Source organism: Carassius auratus, chromosome 1, assembly GCF_003368295.1.
Source record: "Carassius auratus strain Wakin chromosome 1, ASM336829v1, whole genome shotgun sequence".
In the NCBI taxonomy this organism is placed as follows: domain Eukaryota; kingdom Metazoa; phylum Chordata; class Actinopteri; order Cypriniformes; family Cyprinidae; genus Carassius; species Carassius auratus.
Genome location: NC_039243.1, coordinates 15,540,036 through 15,553,645, shown reverse-complemented (window position 1 = coordinate 15,553,645; position 13,610 = coordinate 15,540,036). Strand labels below are relative to the sequence as shown.

Genomic DNA, 13,610 nt, shown 5'->3' with positions numbered 1-13,610 from the left:
TGTAGTTTTTATTGGTGCGTTGGTCTGTTTATAGGATAAATGAGCCTATGTTTATATTTAGAGTGCTGAGATGTTAAGATGTCATAGAGGACTTATTTTATTTCTTTATTCCAACTTTAAGTGGTCTAGTCTACGTTAGTTATGGCGCTTGGTGTCGGAGTACTCCATCTAGTTCCACACCATGGCCGAGTGTCATTGGAACGAGGAGGCACAGTGGGACCGGTTCCTGCATGGGCTAGATGACCACGTCCAGAGGGAGATCTACATGCTGGATCATCCGCCCAAACTTAACGTTCTCATCGAACTGGCATTAAGGGTCAACGAGCACTTGAGTCGCATGAGCCATTTTCATCAACGGACCCCGTTCAGCAGCACAGAGGACTCGTGCATGGACACAGTCAGCCCCATCTCCGATTCCGAGCCCATGCCGATGGGTAGAGCTCTGCTTTCCCGGGAGGAGAGGGGCAGGTGGATTTTGGCTCTACTGCGGAGGGGCAGGCCACTTCATCCACTCCTGCCCGATAAAAGATCAAGCCCGGTAGTAACTATAACGCTACTATCATGTGGGATCTCCGTCGAGAAGACCTCATTTACACACCTTCTGGTAAGACTAAGTTGGGCAAACCATATGCACGACACAAGGGCATTACTGGACTCTGGATTTTTGGATTATAAACTGGCACAACAACTCCACATCCCCATGTTTCCCCTTACTCACAAAATTTCTGTTAATGCGCTAAATGGACAGCAACTCCCTTTCATTTCCCATATAACCAGACCTGTAACCCTCATCACCTCTGGCAACCACTCCGAGAACAGTACATTCCTCCTCATGGACTAACCACTGGCACCCTTAGTTCTTGGTCACACTTGGCTCACTTTACACAATCCCAGTATCGATTGGGTTCACAATTCCATGTCTGCTTGGAGCATCCCTTGTCATAAGTCTTGACTTGTGTCTGCTTGTTTGTCTGTGCCTGTCTCTGTGTTCCAGGAACACAGTCTGCAGTTGTTTGTGCCACTGTTAAACCTTCCAGTCGACCTCCAGATAGGTTACTTCAACCTCTGTCAGTCCATTCGAGACCCTGGTCCCACATCGCTCTAGATTTATTACCATTTATTACCAAATTTTGGCAAGAATTTTGTAGATTACTGGGGGTGAGTGTCAGTTTATCTTCTGGCTTTCATCCCCAAAGCAATGGACAAAGTGAGAGAGTGTTGCGATTTGTTTTGTTCCCAAGAATCCTTCCTCTTGGTGTCAACAAATCTCGATGGTGGAGTACGCCCACAATCTGTGGGTGTGGTCCCTGATCACTACTGATTAACAGCACCACCTGCGTCCCATTGTGTGTGCCAATTTAAGTGCAGTAACTAGTGTCTCATTTTGTCAGATCGTCAGTGTTGGTCATCTTACTTGAAAAAAGTAATTCGTTACAATTACAAATTACTCCTATAACCTCTTTAATATATAAGATGTTTATATTAACTGATTGAAGAATAAAAATACTAAGTATTTTAGAAAATGTTATTTATTTGAACTCAATAGATTGCAGCCTGCCATATGATATGCATAGAAATAAAAACAAATATTGAAAATAGAATTCAAGTACAAAATTAAGTCAAACCAATTTAAACTTGGGTAAAAAGAAACAAAGGGAAACCTGGCCATTAGTGCAAATCTCTGTACCTGTATATTAGGCCTAAAGTTACTGCACAATAAATAGAACACTACCCAACTCTTATGGTGCGTTCACACCAGATGCGAATAGAGCGTCTGGCGCGAGTGATTTCAATGTTAAGTCAATGCAAAGACGCAAATAGACAACCTTCAAAAATCGGCGAAACACATTTTTAAATAAACCGCATATTTGAGTTTAAAACAACTACATTCTCGCATTAAATACTTTTAAAACAACATTTTATGACACTTATCTTATGAAATTTAACTTAACATTAACTTATGAAAATTATCTAAATGAAAATGCTGCATGAACTCAACTGGCAGAAGCCCCCCCCCATGACGTGAATTTGCGTCTGTTGTGAAGTAAATTTAATGAGCGAATGAAGCGTATGAACTCAAAATGTTCAAGCGTCCAACTATGCTTGACTAGCGCGATTTAGTCGCGCAAGTGGTGTCTGGTTTGAACACCGCATTAAATATTCAGAACAATAACATGTTAGCATGTGTTGATGTGAGGTGGTTCATAAGATTTGAGTTGCTTGATGCAGACTTGGATAAAGTCTTTTTTCCTGGGCATACCGTGCATGTTACAGAAACATTCTCGCCTTTAATTTCCGGTACTTCCAGTTTGAGGACGCCATTATCGCTGACGCCATTTTGTGTTTAGTGGTTGTCAGAGAGTGCAGTGAGACAGCGTGAGCAGGGCACCACCCACCCAGCCAATCATCATCTGATTTGCCACGGTGTCAGGCAGCTGATGTGTAACCACTAGCCAAAGCATGACACCTCAAACTCAACCAAATTGTAGTAACGCGGCACTTTACATTCTCAGTAAAGATAAAGGCGTTGCAACGATGGGAAATGTAATTAATTAGATTACTCTGTTACTGAAAATTAAACTCTGTCAGTAACGCCGTTATACTTAGATGCCGTTACTCCCAACACTGCAGATCGTTGTGGTTCTTCCCTGTGTTCCGTTCTGTTCTCCTGGCTGTCTTGGATCGTGGATTCCCCCATTGTTCTTAGAATCTTGTTGTTCCCTGCACCGGAATCACGAGCACCTTCTCTGGGAGATACAGCACTGGATATCTGAGAATCAACACTGTTGTCTACCGGTTCCTGCGTCACACACCATCTGAGCTTGTGATCGTCGCCACTCTCCCCCTGTGGTTTCAGGGTCTTTGTCTGTTTGTATGACCATATTTTTATCTTGTCATTAAACCGCCTTACATTTGCATCCTTTCTCTGAGTCGTGATAAAAACTCTCTCGTTATTTTAAAAATAGCTTTTATTGAAACCAAAATTACACTTTTTTTTTTTCTTTCTTTCTCGGATGTGCCACTTTATGACGTAGTGTGGCTAAGCATCGCCTCACTATTACAAATCACTATTCAGTAATCCCTAAACCTTTGCAGGTGTTTTGAGTTGATTAGCTGATTGATGTGTCATCATATTCTAATTCATTGATATAGTGAGTTGGTGGGTTTTTGTTAAATATGAGCCAAAATCATCACAATTAAACATAAACTACTTCGGTCTGTGTGCATTGAATTTAATACATGAGTTTCACAATCTGAGTTGAATTACTGAAATAAATGAACTTTTTCTTGACATTCTAATTTATTGAGAATCACCTGTATATTTTTCTCTGATTTAGATATCAGCCCCCACACACTCAAAGAAAAGCCGAAATGTTAGTATACAATGTGCACATAACAGTTTTCATAAATTCTCTCTCTCTCTCTGTCTCACACACACACACACACACACACACACACACACACACACACACACACACACATACGTTTGTTTTTGTGAAAAGTGGGGACATCCCATAGCCGTAATGGTTTTTATACTGTACAAACTGTATATTCTATCGCCATACACCAACCCTACACCTAAACCTAACCCTCAAAGGAAACTTTGTGCATTTTTACTTTCTCAAAAAAACTCATTCTGTAAGATTTATAAGTGTTTTGAAAAATGGGGACATGGCTCATGTCCTCATAAGTCACCCTCTCCTTGTAATACCTGTGTCATATTCATGTCATTATACAGAGTTGTGTCCTGATATGTCACAAAAACATGCCCGCGCACGCACACACACACACACACACACACACACACACACACCCTTTCTGATATTCATCCACGTTTATTTCAAGCTATAACTTGTATTAAACATCGGTGCATCTCAAGTTTATATGTATTCCATCTTTTAATCTACTCAACAACTCTTAATATGCACTTAGAAGAACTAATGTGGACTACAGGCCTAAAAAAATGCTGGAAGAGTTTTTAACATGTGGACGTGCTCTCTGTGATGTTCTCTATGGGTGGGGAATGAGCACATCTCTAGAGTTCAGTTCTAAGATGCTTGGATAATGGAAATGAACTGGGCCAAAATTCACCCTAAATCTTGGCCCTCTAAACTTGCATGAGCACATGGATGATGTGAGAGCACTGACACACTGGAGGAATGACCTAGATCTGTAGGGACACACTGGGATTGTGAGGTATGTATGAATGGGATGCATGTATCACACCTGTATTCCACGTGTTGTTGCAGTGTGACCAGGGAAGTGGCGTCTGGAAGCTGCTGCATAGGTAGAAAAATGCCCAGGCCAGAATAACAATATAATACACACAACTGTGTAAGATCATGATCTGACTGGCGAAACCCAGACCTGAAATAGCGATGATCCAATTACAAATACAGAAACAAAGAAAAAACAAAAAGATAAATCAATCTAAAATTACAATGCACAAACTCAAAATTCATAGACTCAAAATAAAATTGCATTCACAAAAAAAAACAAAAAACAGACACACTTCTATGACATGCAGACTTTGGGCCTGTTTATCAGATGTATGTAGTCATGTGACTAAATTAATGTGTCGTAATAGAATGGACTGAATCGATGATGTGCAAATGAGATTTAAAATTACAGCAGTGACAAAGATTTTCACTGAATCATAACTGATTTTTGGGTCTGTTTCTAACATAACTGTCACAATGCTTCTACTGCAGAGGCGTAGTGGATTAATATTTATTCTTTATTTATCAAGATACAGGAGCACAAGGGACAGGCAGAAACACACAAGTAGAATGAGGGATTGATGAACAATACCGGACGGTAGACATGGAAGACATAGGGCTTAAGTAATGGTACTAATCAAGGAAATTAACAGGAACCAGCTTAAACAAATAAACATAACTGAGAAACTAGGTAATGGGGAGAACATGGGGAAAAAAACACAAGAAACGGGAACACAGGACTGATAATAACAGGGTTATTATAGTTATTAACTAAAACTAAAACTATAAAACAACACTTTTTACACTGAGAAAATGTACCATTTTAAGGGAAAATTAAGTTGATTTTAAATTTCACGGCATCAACACATCTCTAAAAAGTTGGGACAAGGCCATGTTTACCACTGTGTAGTATCCCCTCTTCATTTTATAACAGTCTGCAAACGTCTGGGGACTGAGGAGACAAGTTGCTCAAGTCTAGGAATATTAATATTGTACCATTCTTGTCTAATATAGTTTTCTAGTTGCTCAACTGTCTTAGGTCTTCTTTGTCGCATCTTCCCCTTTATGATGCGCCAAATGTTTTCTATGGGTGAAAGATCTGGACTGCAGGCTGGCCATTTCAGTACCCAGATCCTTCTTCTACCCAGCCATGATGTTTTAATTGATGAAGTATGTGGTCTGGCATTGTCATGTTGGAAATTGCTAGGTCTTCCCTGAAAGAGACAACGTCTGGATGGGAGCATATGTTGTTCTAGAACTTGGATATATCTTTCAGCATTGATGGTGCCTTTCCAGATGTGTAAGCTGCCCATGCCACATGCACTCATGCAACCCCATACAATCAGAGATGCAGGCTTCTGAACTGAGCTCTGATAACAACTTGGGTTGTCCTTGTCCTCTTTAGTCCGGATGACATGGCGTGCCAGTTTTACAAAAAGAACTTAACATTTTTATCTGACCACAGAACAGTTTTCCACTTTGCCACAGTCCATTTTAAATGAGCTTTGGCCCAGAGAAAATGACTGTGCTTCTGAATCATGTTTAGATATGGCTTCTTTTTTGACCTATAAAGTTTTTGCCGCCAAGACATTGTGTTCACTGACAATGTTTTCTGGAATTATTCCTGAGCCATTGATGTGATTTCCATTACAGCAGCATTCCTGTATGTAATGAAGTGCCCGAAGATCATGGGCATCCAGTATGGTTTCCTGGCCTTGACCCTTACGCACAGAGATTGTTCCAGATTCTCTGAATCTTTGGATGATGTTATGCACTGTAGATGATGATAACTTCAAACTGTTTGCAATTTTTCTCTGAAAAACTCCTTTCTGATATTGCTCCATTATTTTTTTTGCCACAGCATTGGGGGAATTGGTGATCCTCTGCCCATCTTGACTTCTGAGAGACACTGCCACTCTAAGATGCTCTTTTTATGCCCAATCATGTTGCCAATTGAACTAATTAGATGCAAATTGGTCTTCTAGCTGTTCCTTATATGTACACTTAACTTTTCCGGCCTCGTATTGATACCTGCCCCAACTTTTTTGGAATGTGTTGCTCTCATGAAATCCAAAAAGAGCCAAAATTTGGCATGACATTTCAAAATGTCTCACTTTCAACATTTGATATCTTATTTATATTCTATTGTCAAAAAAATGTTGTCCCTACTTTTTTGGAATCGGGTTTGTATATATATATATATATATATATATATATATATATATATATATATATATATATATATATATATATATTAGTGGTGGGCCGTTTTCGAGACTCTTATCGGGCGATAAAAAAAATCTATTCTCGCCGTTAATCTATTCTCAAAGTTGGGTTGGGAGCTGGGTCTATACTAAGCAGGGTATGATGACTTTCACCTTGATATTTTATATAACCGACTGGTTGAGGCCAGAAGTTCTCCTCAAAAAGTCCCTCCTGCACCGAACAAATACAAATCGCAGTTTGAAACAAACAACAAGATGTGAAAGAGCCCGATTCAGTACTCGCGGTGTTCTGGTGTTCAGGGCTCACGCAGAGAAAGGTGTCTCGAGACGCTAAAAATAAGCGTTTTCAAGTGTTTTGATCAAAACACTTGAACATTGAATTTGCTTATTTTTGCTCTAGTGCCGACAAATACATACGAAATATGTCAAAATATCCACCTTGGAAATTATGCTCGAAAAAACTGTCAGTTATTTCTTAAGTGAAAGTAAACAGTTTAGGAAAAAAAAAGGGATCTGTGTATTATATTGGATGCGTTCATCGTCTCTTAAAGGGACCGTGCCTAATTTAGCGACTGGCTGCTGTAATGTTAATCCAAGAAAATGAAAATTACTCACTTCTCTTGACTACTTTGTAGTTTTATCAGTCAAACCAAAAATTATTCAGACACCAGATATATTTTTTGATATATATAGCAAAACTGTAATAATGTGAGAAATGTTGAAGGTGTCTGAATAAATGTTGGTTTCCTTGTATATTTCATTTTTACATTGAAGACTATACAGTGCTTTTTTACATTTAATTATTTAGTTTCTGTACCTTGACACCTACAAATTTGAAAAAACCTTAAACATTGTGTAAATAGCACAAATAAATAAAAATAAATGAACATACAAATTAGACAATTTCAAACAGGGCCCACTGGTACAACCTTCACCGGGTCCCCGCTTGTGCAATGTGGAATTAGTTTACAGCTTTTTCAAGCAGTTTGTGATGCATTTTGGAAACAGGAGATGTACATTTCTAATGCACCATATAGCTTGATAACCCCCTTCTCAAAGACTTACTGTTTGTCAATTTTATTTGGGTAACACACATATTCTGAATGCCGTCAGCAGAATTCGAATGAGTCATTTTAATCTAGATTAATCTAGATTAATTACAAGATCACAGTGAGATTAATCTAGATAAAAAAAAAATAATCTATGCCCACCTCTAATATATTTACATTTACATTTATTCATTTAGCAGACGCTTTTATCCAAAGCGACTTACAGATGAAGACAATCAAAAACAACAAAAAGAGCAATGATATATAAGTGCTATAACAAGTCTCAGTTAGGTTAACACAGTACACGTAGGATGGGTTTTTAACTAATATAATAAATAAAAAGAAAACAGATAGAATAAAAAAAAAATAAAAGAATAGAGCAAGCTAGTTAGAGGTCTTTACACATACACACACACACATACATATACATATTAATTGCATAATTGCATAATAAATGAAAAGAAAATAGAATACAAAAAGATTAGAAAGGTAGATTTTTTAAAGAATATAATTAGAATAGTGAGTGTTAAAGTTAGAGGGTCAAATAAAGATGGAGGAGATGTGTTTTAAGCCGATTCTTGAAGATGGCTAAGGACTAAGTGACTTTGTGCTTCTTTGGGATGGCACAATCAAGCGACGTTCACTTGCAGAACGCAAGCTTCTAGAGGGCACATAAGTCTGAAGTAACGAATTTAGGTAAATGGGTGCAGAGCCAGTGGTAGTTTTGTAGGCAAACATCAGTGCCTTGAATTTTATGCGAGCAGCTATTGGAAGCCAGTGCAAATTGATAAACAGAGGTGTGACGTGTATTCTTTTTGGCTCATTAAAAATTAATCTTGCTGCCGCGTTCTGAATTAATTGTAAAGGTTTGATAGAATTGGCTGGAAGACTATATGAAGTCAATTTAAAGGCTATTGATGGCTTAGGTCTGTTTTTATAGCAACAACAACAACACCCAAAAAAAATATTACAGTATATTAATACTTTGTAAATTATTATTTGAAGTAACAAAACCATGGTTAATTTGCAGTTGCCATGGCTACAAGAACAATGATTTGTGGTGTTATTGATGAAACCATGGGTCATTTTCGTAAGGGAACCTGAAAAAAAAGAAAAAAAGAAAACTTTAACAGGAATCTGCCTGAAAGTGATAAACGGGCCTCGTTTTTACCTAAATGATTTATCATTTATTTTAATATATATAAAAAATGTATAAGGTGACTGGAAGTCTTTCTCCTCAAATGCTACTGAGTTTCAAATTTGCCTTTGAGACCATGTGAAAAAGTAGCATAATTTACGTATACTTTACAGTTTATTTTAATAAATATTCAACATTATATTCAATTTTGCATTATAGCTGACACCTAGATGAACAATTACAGTTGTTTTTATGACTGTAAGTCATTCTCCTCAAATGCTACTGACGTTAGAAAAGTGTATACCACTATCGCATGTAACTTTAGAGACGGTCCCTAAATTTGAGACTCTCGAACGTCCAACGACAAGCCAACGTTATGTTTTCTTCTTTCTCTTTTCGGCACCAGAGAGATACATCCTTTTTGTGACATTGCTTATCATTTATTACAGTGACGCGCACTTGCGCGCCAGCGCGAATTGTCAATGCACGCGAGGTGTCTATGCACAAGTGCGCATGACTCAAACGCTAGCAGACACAGCAGCAGTTGTTGGTAAATAAGTTTTTTCTTTTTTTTGTCTTGAATTATTCATTTATTCGTTCATTATTCATTCATTCATTTATATCACTTGTTTAAGTTATTTAATTGTAACAAAAATAAATAAATAAAAATAATAATAATTATTATTGGGGGGCCCCCTGGTGGCGAGGGGGCCCCAAGCAGCCGATTAGTTCACTTATGCCTCGGGCCTGCCCTGTTAACAAGCAGACTCACCAAACTAGAAAATCACAATTTGTGTGTTACCATTATAGTGGTCAGTGTTTGCTTTAGTTGGGTTCTTGAACCTTCAGATGTTTACTTTAGACTTTGTGGGGCTGTGGTAACAGAATGATAACATACAGACCAGTGCAAAGACAATCATGTGTGCTATTGATTGTTGTTTGAATTAATTGTCATGTAGTGACCTGAATGCGTCAGTTCAGGTTTCTTTAATGTATACATAAATTAAGTGGTGTGGAATCCAGCATTTTTTGGCATAATATGACATGTTTTTAAAAGTTAGTTCTACATAAAGAAAAAATTATTTAGTTTAGAAAAACAGACATCAAGAATCAGCGTGAGCATCACAACAACGGTGACCATCAAAAAAGCATGTTGTAGCCAATAAAAACTCATCCATGTCTCCCATCATGCATTAAGGCATGAATAAATTATGAGCTGAACTGTCTTTTAAACTTTTTAATAACTAAATTTTATTTTTGCTGAGATAATTTTTACCTAATTTTAATGAGTAAGTAGCTGTTGAATATATACATAAATGTGAGGTATTGTTACCCAATTTATGCAAGCATTTAATAGCTTTTTACTTCAGATAGTTTATACTCAATATATGGGATTAAATCTACCCCACCAAAGTCGATGCAAATTGTTACCTCATATTTATTGGGTAAATTCTATAGATTAGTTTTTACAGTGTGTGTCTACTAATAAATTCTGTGAGTTTCCTTTCCTTTCCTTTGGCTGAGATCACAGGCTTCTGCAGGAGCCTCCTTGATCATCAGGCCAGGCACAGCACTGCAGGGAATTTCATGGATGTCCGGCCAGGTCACCCTGAGGGGTCTCCTGGCCGCTTAAGTGGTGCTGTCGCATCCAGTGGGAAGTGGAGGTGACAGTTACAGAAGTCTTCTTGTATATGCTTCCTCAGGTGATGCTCCCCTCGCCCAAGGTTTGTAAAATGGAGCTTGCCTCTCCCGTGCGATTCAGCACCTCTGCTACGCTTAGGAACCTTTAGGTACACACGCTTAGCTTTGTGTACTTTCTCAAAACCACATGGTGGTCAGTGTGCACGTGAACACTTTCTAAAATCCATGTAAGTGGTAAGTATGCACGCAAGACTCTGCGCACTTTCTGAAATCATGTATGGTAAGAGTTACGCGCTCCGCCTCGTTCCCTTTCTTGAGATGATAAGAACTTAGTTCTTTGGGCTTCATTCAGCCATTGTGTATTAATTTATACACTTCAAGCATCGCTTCCCTCAACATGAGGGGCTATTTTGTCGATTCTCATAGTAGTTTAGCAGTGCTCCTCTTTTTCCAAAAAGGGTCGCCTATGAGCGCTACTCTGAGCTCGGAGTTCTCCTCTCATATGAGACTGAGTTCTCTGTTTTTTCCCCAGAGCGCTCCAGTATTGTCTCCATAGAGTGCCACAAGAGCCCCTCCTTAGAACAGTATTTGAAAATCCATGTTATGGTAAGTGTGCATGTGAAGTCTTTGCACACTTTCTGAAATCCACACTGTGGTAAGTTTGCATGCTAGTATTCTGCGTTCTTTCTAAAATCCTATATGGTGAAGGCTTCGCGTTGCTTCGTGCCCTTTCTTGAGTTGGTAAAAGCCCTGTTCATCTTGGGTGCCACTCCACCTATGAATCCTCGGATACCTAACTAAACAGGGTGTTGCTACTAGAGAACTGTTGAGACAGCTCTTTCAGTAAGCTTATGTGTAAGCTAGCAGTAGCCCCTGTGTGACAGGCAGGACTTGATAGAAAATGCTAGGTTCTTATCCATATCCCTTTTAAGGAATCTTTCCTGATTCCAAGCTTCAGCTCAATCCTGGCCCGTGGTATGTATGTAGCTTAGGCCTTTGGCCGTAAGAGGTACTGTCACAGTCAGCCGTCTAAACGTCCCAGGGGCAACTCCCGTGGATATGATAGAGTTGGTACTTAGTGTTTGCCATGATTCTGGCCTGCACTCCCCTCAGCATGGGCATACTGTTCCCCAAAGCAGCCCCTAGAGGACGCAGTTCGAAGTTCCCCTGAAAAGAAACGTCTCAGGTTACGAATGTAACCATGGTTCCCTGAGTAGGGAACGAGACACTGCGTCCTCTAGCTCCCTGCCATGCTTCGGACGCAAGCTTCAGATGAAGAAGTAAATTATGTGTTCTCCCGGTGCCTGTTTATAGTTTATAGTTTATATTTGTTTAATATATATTTTGAATCTGAGTTTTTATTTTTATATTTTCAGTTTAATTTTCATTTTAATTTTAGCTACAGTTTTAATAATTTTATTGTGTGCTCATTCATTACTAAAATTTTCTTTTTTTACTCTATTAGGAATACGTTATGTTTGAGTTGTGAATAAGTAATATGTATATGTTCCTGTAAAGACATGTTCCATGATAATGGATAACAAAGTGCAAAACCATAAAAGTATACTTTTGTGTACACTGTATCTCAATCAAGCATAAAAATAATATTATAAATTAATGTTAAAATGTATGACTAGAGCACTGTATGTCTCTCACCTCCTCCGTTCTTATAACACAGATATGGGAATCGCCAGACGTTACCCAGGCCGATAATCTGTCTTGCAACAGCCAGGGGAAATTCAGCTTTACAAGCCCACTGGCCACGATCCTGCAGACCGCTGTCCTCTGCCTGACCTCTGACCCTCAGCACCCGTGAACACATGACTGGCTGCAGCAAATGCAGACCACCAGATGCTAACAGAACCAATGCACGATAGCAAAATGTCCTACATGTAAATGAGACACACAGCATTTAACTTACATGGCAGCTTGGTGTTACTGTAATTTTATGCTCTGCTGGTCATATCGACCACACTTATCATCCTGACTCCTGTGTGTGTGTGCGTCCCTAAATAGGCACCAATAAGAGCAGCACATTCAGCAGGAGTGACTGCTATCATATCAGTTATAACCAGTACCAATGGTAGCTATATATATATATATATATATATATATATATATATATATATATATATATATATATATATATATATACAAACAGTGTTGGGAATATGGGGGACCGTACAAGCCATAATTCATTCTGGCACTCTCACACACATACATTTCTACACTCACATAAATACATTTCTACTCTCACACACATACATTCTCCTTACACATACATACATTTATACTCTCACACACTTACATTCTCCTTTCACATACATAATTATTTTTTGTTGCTTTCACACACATGCATTCTCCTTTCACATATATATATTTTCTACATTTTTTTTTGGTATCCATTATTTTCTATTTAAGCAGGAAGTCACTCTCAGACCAGGAAATACATGTGCAAGACCTGCTCAGCTCTTCTTCACAATTTTACAGTTATGCTATTCAAAGTCATCCTGTTTTCTTTTCAAGTACATATTTAAAATTTTTAACATATAATTATGTAACCTACATGTTCTACAGATCTGTGTACAATATCTAAGACACTGATTCTGATCATATTAACAGAGCTTAATGCTAAAGAAATTAAAACTAGCAAAAAACAGAGCCCAATGAGCCTGACGCGCGATAAGTCGTTTGGCAGAACGAATGTACCTCTAGGTTCCTATGGTCAGTCCAAACGACAAAAGGGACAGTGGCAATCTCCAACCACTGTCGCCATTCGCCTAGTGCTAGACGGTTGGCGAGCAGTTGGTGGATTCCCACACCATAGTTACGTTCAGACAGCAATAGGCAATTAGAGAAATACGCGCACAGGTGGATCTTGTTTTCAGAGAGAGAGCGTTGAGAGAATGGCTCCCACGCCCATTTCTGACGCGTCAACCTCAACTACGAACTGTCTTGAAATGTCAGGTGTTACAAGGATAGGCGTGGACGTAAAGTGATTTTTAAGGAGATCGAAAGCCCCCTGGGCAGAATCGGACCATCTAAAGTGCGTCTTAACAGATGTAAGGGCAGTAAGGGGGGCGGCCACCTGACTTAAATTACGGATGAAGTGTCGATATAAATTAGCGAAGCCGAGAAAGCGCTGAAGCTCGACACGTGACTTAGGAACGGGCCAATCAGTGATGGCTTGGACCTTAGCGGGATCCATCCCATTGCCCTCTGCAGAGTTAACTGAATCAAGAAAAGCGACGGAGGAGGCATGAACAGTGAACTTTTCAGCCTCTACGTAAAGGCGGTTCTCTAAAAGTCGGACGTGCTGAACATGAATCGGGAGTGA

The 13,610-nt window shown here is 39.0% G+C and overlaps 1 pseudogene; it reads right to left on the bottom strand.

Moving 5' to 3' along the window:
- The window catches only part of LOC113109165 (sodium- and chloride-dependent GABA transporter 2-like), a 32,520-nt pseudogene extending 20,425 nt beyond the window's left edge, over positions 1-12,095 (bottom strand).
- Positions 12,096-13,610: the final 1,515 nt, after the last annotated feature.